The sequence below is a fragment of the Hyperoodon ampullatus genome (assembly GCF_949752795.1).
Source record: "Hyperoodon ampullatus genome assembly, chromosome: 4".
Taxonomy (NCBI): domain Eukaryota; kingdom Metazoa; phylum Chordata; class Mammalia; order Artiodactyla; family Ziphiidae; genus Hyperoodon; species Hyperoodon ampullatus.
The window spans coordinates 43,007,371-43,019,029 of record NC_136917.1 but is presented as its reverse complement, the minus strand read 5'-3'; positions in this window follow the sequence as shown (position 1 = coordinate 43,019,029).

Genomic DNA, 11,659 nt, shown 5'->3' with positions numbered 1-11,659 from the left:
GTCTTCCTCCAGGGAGTAGTGCCACGTGAGGGGCTGCCTTTGTTGTTCCCTGTTGTTAAATGAAATTGCTGGTGGTATAGACCCACCTTGCAGTACTGGTGAGGAGAGAATGGAAGTTGGTTGCATGTGAAACATTGAACATAGGGTCTTGCCCGTAGTAAGTAAACGATTTAATGCTAACTCTTCTCATTAGACGTTTTTGGTACTTAGAATAATGTTATCAAGCAAAGTTGAGGATTGAGATTTGAGAATTAAGGGATGTATTTTTAATGGAAACATCACCTGCTGCCTAGGCAAGTGGAAAGTAAACTTTTCTAGGTAGCAAATAAAATGTCCCTGGGAACTTTGCTCCTAGAAATACTGAGATACCAGGCTGAAAGACAGCACCTCAGGAGGGGACTCACCCTTCTCACACAGCAGAGAGCCTGCTCTGGTGGAAAGATGGCCAAAAGTGTGTGCCTCTGTGAAGGTTGGCTGTGAGATGCGTCTATTCCGAAAGGAGGCCTATTTTTTTTAAAGGGTCGAGCTGTTCTAACGTCACCACTAATAAGACTTTTTCAAAGAGCCCATGGGCTTTTTTCCGTGTGTCTGGTTGCAGAGGAGAATTCTCTTGAAGTAGGAATTAATGGTGTTATTTACTTTGTTAGGAATATCATATGTTTGCGTTATATTTTTTGTCTACCTTTCTCTTGATCTCTAATGCATAGCTCATCTCTAATGCCTCGGGGGCATTTGCCAGATGGCCACATGTTACAAATTGTCCAAATTTTTATTCAGGTGATTCTCTTTCATTTTTCACCCCCCTCAAAAGAATCAAAAATATATTAGCTCAGGAGATACACATTCTGATATGAATGTGCCTCTCTTTTAAACAAAAGAAAGAAAATAGTAATAATGGTCTTCTGAAAACTCACCACTAAATATAGATGACCAGAATAGAGTTTAAAAGTGGGTGAAGTGATATGATATAGTATATCCAGGAAATTGTGAGGCCACATACTTCCAGAACATCAAACTTGCCTTTCCTGTCTCATCTCTACCTAACAGGAACAAAGTAGTGGAAGAGAGAGGTGAATTAATCCTTGGTTAGATCCAGCTAGTGCCTGCCAATAACCATTGGATTTCCATTTCTGATATAGTTTCTCTCTCAGACTTCCCTTCTGTGTGATGCCTAGTCAACAGTTGCCTAAATTTCCACGTTTTATTTTCTCCCTTCTCTTCCGTAGATTGGTTTGGTTAATAAGTATATATGTTCTCTCATTATCTTTCCTGTTTGAAGCACATGCTTTAAGAGGTGAAGAAGAATAAGACTGAAATTGGTTCCTGTAAAAAGCTTCTAGCTTGCTGACGTGCATTGCTTCCACAGAGTCGTCTCCTGGTCACTGTTTTGAAGTTTATTTTTAGATAATGTTAATAAAACACTAGCCAGTTGGAATTCATTTTTCACTTTGCAAAAGAAACCACTGGGTTGGTAGGCATTGAGAGAGCTAAAAAGAACATAGGACAGATCAGAATAGAATTTTGGAGCTGGAAGTGGACCTAAACATCATCCAATCTAACCCTTTCTTACTGCAGGCGAAGCCATGTAAGTTCAAAAAAGTTAAGTACCTCCCTCAAGGTCACATCAATAGTATATGGTTGAGCTGGGACATGAACACCTATTTTTCCACTTCTTGACCAGTGTTTTTCCAGCGTCAAAAAGAATTATAATGCAACAGGCAGGACCAAGTGTATAAAACTTCCATTCCAGAGAGGGATTTGCCTCAGATGAAGTTTGCTTAGCAATTCTGGTCTGTCCTCCTTAATTATTGTCATTAATTTGTGTTTATTGATTCCCCTGTTGGGTAAACTGTTTCACTGCACAAGCTGGTATTATAAGCCCTCTTAGAGATTACACACTAAAAAGGGCAAAATGACAAAATGTGGCTATAATTTAAAACCTTGTTTTCCAGAACTTTACCAACATTCCTCTTACCTTCTAAAATAGATCATTCATTGTGGCAGTCAATTCAACACCAGGAACAAGAGTGTTGGAAGGATGAGAAACTGGTTTCTTTTCCTTTCCCTTCCTTCTTTTCATTATTACCTCCTGACCCTTTCAAACTCTGCTTCGTTACTTCTTTCGAAGGATGGATTGAATAGGTTACTGATTTATTCAACAAGTATTTGGTGAGTGACTACTATGTGCTGGTCTTAGGTTGAACTCTGGGAAACAGAGAGAAAATACTGAGTTCCTGTCTTTAAGGGACATAACATCTAGCATAGCGAAGGGGAGACCCAAGGCAAAGTGACCAACTAGGACCAAGTGGCAATAGCAGTTTCCTGTCTTTTTCACGGCGTGACATACACAGAAAATGATAATATTGTATGTCAAATGGCAGGACCCTGTTGGTAATTTGGAAGCCTGGAGGAGTTATTCTTGGATAGATACAAATGAGTGGTATGTCCTGGCTACCTCAGGCCAGCCCAGGGGTGAGATGATCAACTTCTCGCTCTGGCTTGCTGGTTGGGATGCACTGCAACAGTCTTGGGAGAGGAGTTGTTTTCCTGAACTGAGGAAGTTATAGTAAAAATGGAGGAAAAAAGGTTAACCTGAAAGGTATTTGGGAAGTAGAAGTGACATGACTTGGTGAGTGGCTGAGATATGGGGAAGAAGTCAAGGATGATTCCTAACTATCTGACCTGATCACCTGGGTGTATGATGGTGCCATCTACTAAGATGGTGAATATTGCAGGAGGTGGAAAAGGAGAAGGAAGAAGCCATGAAGAGCCTTGAATTAGGCCCTTGGATGAAGTGCAGCCAGGTTCCAACCAACGTGCCTGGGACCAGAACATAAAGAGTAGGCTGTAGCCGGAGCTGGGATGAGTCTGGCCTGGTGTAAACTCTGCTCAAGCCTGACAAGTTAAGGAAAAAACAGCTATTTTGGAGTCTCTGTCTTTGCCTCTGAGTCCTGACATGACTATTTTTTATATGGTTTCTAATTAAAGAGTAAAGTTTTAAATAACAAAAAAATAGTTTTTATTAGTTTATAGGAGGTTATGGTGAGTTTTCTTTTGATGGTTCCTTGAGATAGAGACTCTGAGATGGGGAGAGTTGAATGCAGAAGATTTGTTGGGAGTTCCCATAAGAGAGAATCCTGTAGAGAAGTGATGAGAGGAGGAATGGACAAAGGGAAAAGCAGATGTGAAATAAGAAGTCAGCCAATTCAGTCAGGAGCTCTGGATGGCACTTCGTAGTACTGAACATTGAGGCAGGAGGGCCTGGTCTTTTTATCTGCACATTAACCAGTCCTTTTCTGTGGCTGCCTTCTGGAAGAGGGCATAACCTTGAATGATGCAGTTCTCTGAGCAGGAGAGCAATGTCCAGTGAGGGACACAGCTGTGAGCCGTCAGCAGCCGGTATTCCAAGTAGCTAAGGAGAGTGGGATAAAAAAAAAAATCCCACAAGGACTCAGAGGCAACATATATGCAAATCAATTATCACTGCAAAGCAAAGGAGCTGCTACAGTGGAGGATTCCTGGACTGAATGTCAATATTATGACATAGTATGAGTGTGTTTCGTGTTTGGTAATTGCAATCATTGTTGCTTTTGTTGTGGTCATCCATTTACAATGCTTGGTGTCAGTTTATTTCTCTTGTAAAAACAAAATACAGTGTGTGTGTGTGTGTGAAAAAAAAAAAAAAGGAGAGTGGGATAGCTAGGCCAACTCTTATGAAGGGATCTGGGTGGAGCCCTGGAGTATCCACCACTCTGGTAAGGGAAACTTTCTGGGACGCAATCTATCTGTGGGTCTGAAGGTAAGAAGAGAAGTCTGGATTGGAGAGGTGAACTTGGCATTCACTACTGTGGAGAAGATAGTTGAGGCCATGGGTATGATAACAATGTAAAAAGAAGAATTAAAACAGAACCTTGGGCAATACCAAAACTTAACAGGTAAGCTGAAAAAGGGAGCCCAGGACATGAAGAAAGAATGTCTGAGGAGGTTGGAAACTCAAGGGATATTGGTCATTGGAGCCAGGGAAAAAAAGGCACATCCACAGTATACGGTGTTGCAAATGAACCTATCTATGAAACAGAAACAGAATCACGGACATAGAGAACAGACTGGTGGTTGCCACTGGGGAGGGGCTTGGGGGAGGGATGGAGTGGGAGGTTGGGATGAGCAGATATGTTAATATATATTCCATATATTCCATTTATATGAAATGGATAAGCAGCAAGGTCCTACTGTATGGGACAGGGAACTATATTCAATATCCTATGATAAACCATAATGAAGAAATATAAAAAAAGAATGTGTATATATATGTATACATATGTATATACATACATATATGTAAAACTGAATCACTTTGCTGTACAGCAGAAATTAACAAAACATTGTAAATCAACTATACTTCAATAAAACAAATATCGATTAAAAAAAAATACAGTGTTGCAGGAAGGCCTTGAAAATGTCAGGTGGATTTAACAACTAAGGACCCATTGTGATTTGAGGGAAAGCAGTTTCTCTGGAGTTCTGGAGGCAGAAGCCAGATTGTAGTAGGTGAAGTTAAGAGCAGAAACTGAGAATGAGTGACACAGTATGTGCAGACAACTTTATTAAGAAGTTTATCTCTTAAGGAAGGAGGGTGGGGTGCAGCAGAGGGAGAGCACAGGAGGGAAAATGTTTCACCTTGTTTTACTTTATTTTAGGAAGGGAGAGATTTGAGCATGTGTGTGTTGATTGGGGCTTAGCAGTAGGGGGCTAGTGGGCTGAGAATCTGAAAAGAGATGGAGGCGAGATGAGGAGGCTGAAGAGCAGGCAGGGGTCAGGCTCAGAACACAAACGGAGTGTGAAGCCTCAGAGTGTTTTAGCTGCTTAAGTTAGAAAACTCACAGAGAGAGCAGCCCTTTTGAGAAAGATAATAAATGTTGGTTATATCAACAGATGGAATTTGATTCAAACTCCCCATAATCAGAGGCATTGCTGAAAAATACCCACATATGTATTAACCTTCTCTGAAGCCACTGGAAAATACTTAGAAAATGCACTAAGCTTAAAGGGGCAGGGATGAGAATGCAATCTATAGTAGCTTCTCAGTCGCCCTTCAGCTAGAACGATTGAGCTCATTTTAACACGTATGCTTTGAGCACCTAGCATGTGTAAAGACTACAGACAAAGACATATACTGTGGAAAGATCAGTGGACTTGTAGTTGGGACACGAGGTACACTCCTAATTTTCCCTGAAAGTCCTCAATAAATTAATTTCTTTTGTGAAACAGTTTTCCTCCTTAAATCAGAACTATCATTTCTAGTGTTTGAAGATACTAGCTCTATGAGTTTGGCAAGTAGTCAACCTTTCTGGTTCTCTACTTCCTTATCTTTAATATGTTGTTTGATGACTGCTAAGCCTCCTTTGAGTTCTCATGCTTTCAGTTTACAAGAGGAGGTCTTTGAGGTATGACCTGGAAAGAAGACTGTTGGTAGACATGAATTGTCCCCACTTCTCGTTACATGAATTGATACCATTTGATGAAGTTTACAGAAGTTAAGTGACCTGCAAAGGTCCCACCGTTGGACCTTGAGTGACATAGCAGGAACTTGGCTGAATTCCCATCTCCCATTTGAGTCCTTATCCGTTATTCTCAAGTTTCTGTACCTAGGTGAGCAAAATCCTGGGAATGCTGAGAATACCCACAGCAATAGAGTAAGCATGGGCTGTTTCCCTAAGGGCAATTCATTTATGTGGTGTTCATGGTTTTAAAACATTATTTTTGTATTAAAAATTAAAATGGCTTAATAAAGAACAGAATATAAAATTCAAGTAAAAATGAAGTTGCCAAGGAGTTTGGTAGTTTACAAAATTACATTTGGTAAGTACTTTCTGAAGTTTATATGTACATGGGTATTTTTCAGCACTGCCTTTCGGGTTACAATCCCAGACTCTGGGTTTACTTCTTTCTCCCTTGCTAGTGAAAATATTTTGCTGCAAAAGCTTGCAAGTACTTTCAACCAAACTGCAGTATTTTCAGCCCCCAAAGAAAAGTAAGTTGTAGACAAGGAGGGCCTGTGAGGTTGACTATTTCATCTGGAAAGACAGATAAATCACCAGAGGCTGCAGCGCAATCAATGCCCACTGAGAAATTTGGACATGAGACAGTGCCCCAGTGCTCCAGTGGGTAATGAACAAATGTGTACAGTGGTGACGAGATCGATTTCTTGATGATTCCTATTAGCATAAGCATACAGCATGAAACATAGTTATTATTTGGGACAAGACAGGGCACGAGCAGGTGATAAGACAACTCTAATGTGGGTTCTCACACTGGATGGAGGTAACACTATTCAGGTGCTCTTCAGTAAGGGCTTTGTATTTATATACTTTTATTTCATCCTTTGAACTTTTTGTATGTATGTATGTATATATTTATTTATTTATTTATTTATGGCTGTGCTGGGTCTTAGTTGCGGCATGTGGGATCTTCATTGTGGCACGCAGACTCTTAGCTGTGGCGTTCAAACTCTTAGTTACGGCATGCATGCGAGATCTAGTTCCCCGTCCAGGAATCGAACCTGGTCCCCCTGCACTGGGAGTGCAGAGTCTTACCCACTGGACCATCAGGGAAGTCCCTTGTATGTTTTCTAAAGTGCATAATATAAAAATATAATCGTACAATGTGTAATTTACCACAAAGTGTGTATATTAGGGGTATATACTCAAATTTATTTTATTAATGGGGTGCATTATCCAAAAGGTTTAAAGACAAATCTCTGAAATACCTTTCTGGGCTTTAACAGGAACTTAGTGGAGCCTCAATCTTTTGTCCAGTACTAATGATTAAGATCAGAAGTTGTTGGAATTTGAACCACAAAAACTGATTTCTTACTTCAGCAAACAGGGCTGGAGAATGGCAAAGATGACCATTCATATTTATTTATTTCATGCTCTTTACATAATAAACTCCTTGTGAATGGACATTTCCACACAAGGCCCTTGGAAAAACCATCACTGGATTGATATGTTAACTTGACAGACCCTGCAAACTGAGGAATGTCATTGCTCTTTCAATTAAAGTTCCAGAGAAGTAAGAAAAGGCATCAAGGAATTTGGACAAACAGATTTGGCTAATGCAAGCAATATTTCTTTACCAGGAGCACTTAGTATTTGTTTAGTGCCTTTTATTTTAGCAATTTGCTTTTTTTCCCCCCAGTAGGGAGTTATTTATCTGTTTTAACTAGTAAGCTGATCATTATTTTCTTTATGCAGCACCTTATAGGTTATAGAACAATTTTATGATATATGATATTTGATACAAACACCCTTTTAGATAAATAGGATCAATTTAGAATCCCATCACTACGGGTGTGGAAACTGAGTCGTAGAGAAATTAAGGGCCTCATTTAAATTTAAACCTAAGTCCTTAGAGCCCTTGACTGGGGTGTTTCTCAGTGTATCACACACAGGGAAAGAGCAGTGCAGGTTAGATGATTAAGAAAGTATTCTCTGATGAGACAAAAAAAAAAAAAAAAAAAAAAAGCAACCCTCAGCTTTTATCCCATAGTCCATCCCTTCTCTTTCCCTTGCTCTTGTAAATTGTCTTCCTTTGGATATAGAAAGAAAACATTATAGTTTAAAGCAGTCCGGAAAAACTTTACCATTTTTATCCAACCCAATCATATATAGCCATAGCACACCTGGGAGGAAATATGAATCACTGATGAACAAAGGAAGAAAAACAAGAGTGAGGCTGCTGACAGAGGACAAGAGCCTGGGGTGTGAGGAAAGGACCTGATTTAGCTAAAGAGTGTTTTGGAGAGATGAAGGAAAGGACTTACTACTTGCGGCAGAAGAACTTTGATCACAGCTGATCATCAGCCTCTTTATACCTGTTTCTTCTCTTCCACGTCTTTTAAACAGGTACTGAGTGCTTAGCCAGAAAGAGGCGCATGGAGGGATACCCAAGAAGAGGTCTTAGACTTTCAAGAGAAGGACATTGAGTTGGGGAGATAAAACATGAAAAATGTGAAGTAGGCAGAAAACCAACAAAGGCAAAGTAGAGTAGTAGAGGAAAGAACCATAAGTCTGGAGTTAAAATATATGGTTTCAAACAGTACTAGCTATGTTAAGCACTAGTTGAGTAGCTGGTCCTACGTCCTTCTGAGTAACTGAGCCTCTCTTTAGGTTAAGGAACAAATTGAATTAGGCTCTCCAGAATTTATTTTAGTTCCAAATGTTCATGATTTATTCGTCACTAAACCTAAATCAATTGTACATGTAAAAATATTGAGAAAATGCAAGAGAGTACGTTTGATTTCTAGAAGGTTTGTAAAATGCTGGTATGTTTTGTGGGTCCCTTCCTATGTATGTGGCAATGACCCTCTGTAAGGAAGACTTTGAGGATGGTTAAACTTGCGAATAGGCTGGAGTTAGCAAGGATTTAATGAACCGGAAGTAGAGTTGTGCTGATCCCTGACTGAATTTTTACCAGTCCTTAGCAAAATGAAGAAATGATAAAAATTATATTTAAATTTTAACCATATTCTAAGTTTATTTCCAAACTACACTGGTGCTAAAATATTCTTTCCTTTATAAAATGATGGTGAGAGTAATAAAACACACACACACACACAACGCACATATAATTATTATTTCCTAGAAAATAAAAGAGGCATATGTTCCCCTCCCCCACCTTCAGATTACTGAGCTCCCTTAGGCTACTAACAGCTTCCTACTGAACTCGCTTCAGTGGTTTTTCATTGACAAAGTAAAGGCCAAACCCTCATGTAGTGTATAAGTTTCATTAAGCTGCTGTAACAAAGTATCACACACTGAAGTGGCTTAAAACAGTAGAAATTTATTCCCTCACAGTTCTGGAGGCGGGAAGACTGAAATCAAGGAGTCAGCAGGGCCATGCTGTCTCCGAAGGCTCTAGAGGAGGATCCTTCCTTCCTTCTTCCTAACCTCTGGTGGTTGCTGACGGTCCTTGGCAAGCTTTGGCTTGTGGAAGCAGCACTCAATCTCTGCCTCCGTTTTCATCTGGCCTTGTGTGTGTGTATCTGTGTCTTCATTGTCATTTTCCCTCTGTGTCCAGATTTCTGTCTTCTTATAAGGATACCGGTCATTGGATTATGCCTGTCCCCCCATCCAGTATGAGCTTATCTGAACTAGTTACATCGGCAGAGATACTATTTTCGAATAAGTTCACAATTCAAAGTGCTGGGTAGACATGAATTGTGAGGAACATTATTCAACGCAGTGTATCTGGCATGAAAGATTCTTCACAAGTTTGTGCATAGTCGCTTAGGCCTCATCTTCCAGCCACTTCATCCAATTCATCATATATTTTTGCCACCTGTTGCTGCTTCAGGATGGATGCTAGACCTGGTTCCAAATGAAGTATTCTCTGAATACAGCAAATATTGAGATAACACATATTTCAGCAAAAGAATAGTCTTGAAACTTATGTTGTTCAGGGAGTTGGAGGAGAGACATATATTTTGTTTAATTATTTTAGTGGAACAAATTGGTGAGTAAAATGAAAGTAAAGGATATACCGTTTTTTCCTGAACAAAATAAAGATACCCTGAGGCCTCATAATTCCTTTTCCTAATAAATGAGTCTAAGGAGAAAAGTCAGAGAAATAGAAAATAATTTGTGTGCTGAGATGTTCTGTAGGGAATTATTTTCAATAACAAAAAATGGAAAACAAAGGAAATAGTTCATGGTAGGGAATGTTTAAATAAATAGGAGTGTATACATTTCTGTACCCATTAAAATTTATGCCTTTAAAATTTTGTTTTTAAAAAACAAGTTAATAGTCAGAAATATTTACAATAAAATTTTAAATAAAAACCTAGAAACCTAGAATTTAATCCCAATCATTTAAGGCAGAGGTTCTCAGCCAAGGGTGATTTTGTCTCCAGTGCACACGTGTGGTGTCTGGAGACACTTTTGTTATTACCTTTGGGGAGAGGAGGACCTGCTTCTGGCATCTAGTGGACAGAGGTCAAGGATGGTGCTAAATATTCTTTAATGCACATGACAACTCCCTGAAACAACAAAAAATTATCCAGCCCAAAATGTCAATATTGCCATGGTTGAGAATCCTTGATTTAAAACATATAACTGCCTTACCTTTGCCTTTCTGTCCCTCTTCTTTAAAACAGAAATAATAACATCTACTTCATAGGGTTGTGGTAAGAATTAGGTAATATAAGTAAAACACTTAGAACAGTGACTGGAGCATGGTTAATCATGAAGTAAGTGTTACTTATTGTTAGCTATTATCTGTCACAGTGCAAAGAAAGAGAGGAAATATACCAGAATATTGCAGTGATAACATTACAGGTGCTGTCAATCAAAGACCATTGGGATCACATCGGTAGCAGAACAGTCACAGCCAAGGAGGACAGACACCATGGAGAATCATGGGGTGTCTTAGCAAGAGTGTTTTAGAAAGGATTATTGTAGAGTTTGGGTTTTGGTTGGGTGACCTGTGGGAGATTCTAAAGAAGCAAAGGTGCTGTCAGAAAGTGCGGGCAGTACTATGAGCATCTTAATAAATCTTATCTGTAGGGAGGGCAGATGAGAGTGAGGATAGACATGTAATTAGTAAAGAAGTGGCAGGCATACATTTTGGCTGGGAGGGAGTGTTTGACGTTTTGTGGGAGGCACAGTGACCTTGTAATCATCTATGCTGGGGCAAAACGATGAAGTGGCCTTGCTTTGTCTCATTTTATTACGATCTCAGAGTGGTCCTGTCTGTTGGTCTTTTGTAAGATGGTTTATATCCAAAAGGAGAATAATATGGCCAGCAGTAAGTGGCAGGTCAGTTTCTGAGTGTCACAGGCTACCTTTTCTTCCTTCCTTCCTCCCTCCCTCCCCCCTTCCTTCCTTCCTTCCTTCCTTTCTTAGTACTTAACATTTTCATCACACTTTAAAGATATTTTCTAACCTTTCTACTTTCAGCTTACATTACTTTTGTAATTAGGACAAGTACCTGTTAATTACAAAGTAATAAAAGGCATGCTCATGAAAAAAGGAGTCAGGTCTGCAGTACTCTAGAATAAAATCTCAAGTCTGTAAAATACACATAAGGAGACAATTGTGAATAATTTGTGCTTGCCCCAGTAATATTTCATGAACCTTGCTATTGAGGAGCTTGGGGAAGAAAAAGAAGGAATGTAGCTACTTTGTTGATCCCCCACTCCCTAGGTGATTCTCTTTAATATGGAAGATGTAGGGAAAGGTTCTTTGTGGTAATGGCTTTTTAAATGAATTACACATACAGAAATTGAGTTGATATCCTCCTTCTTCACAGGAGGATATCAAGTTTGGATGGCATTATGTATCAATCAATTGGATCTTGATTAACAGAAAACAAAATGTGGTTTGTTTGTACTGTTTAAAAGAAAAGAAAAAAAAAACATACGGTGCGTGTGAAAGAAAATATGAATGTCTTCAGGATCTCAAATTCAATAACAGGCAAAGAAAATAACAAAAGCTTAGATTTTCTCTCCTTCAAATTTGCTACTAACGTTCAGGACAAATAAATTAAATGTATCTTATGCAACAACTTAAAGCAAGGATCTTCAAGGACATCTTAAAAATATACATGAATTCTCTTTATATTCTGAATCATTTTGAGATTGGGTTTGGGGGGCATCTGTTGA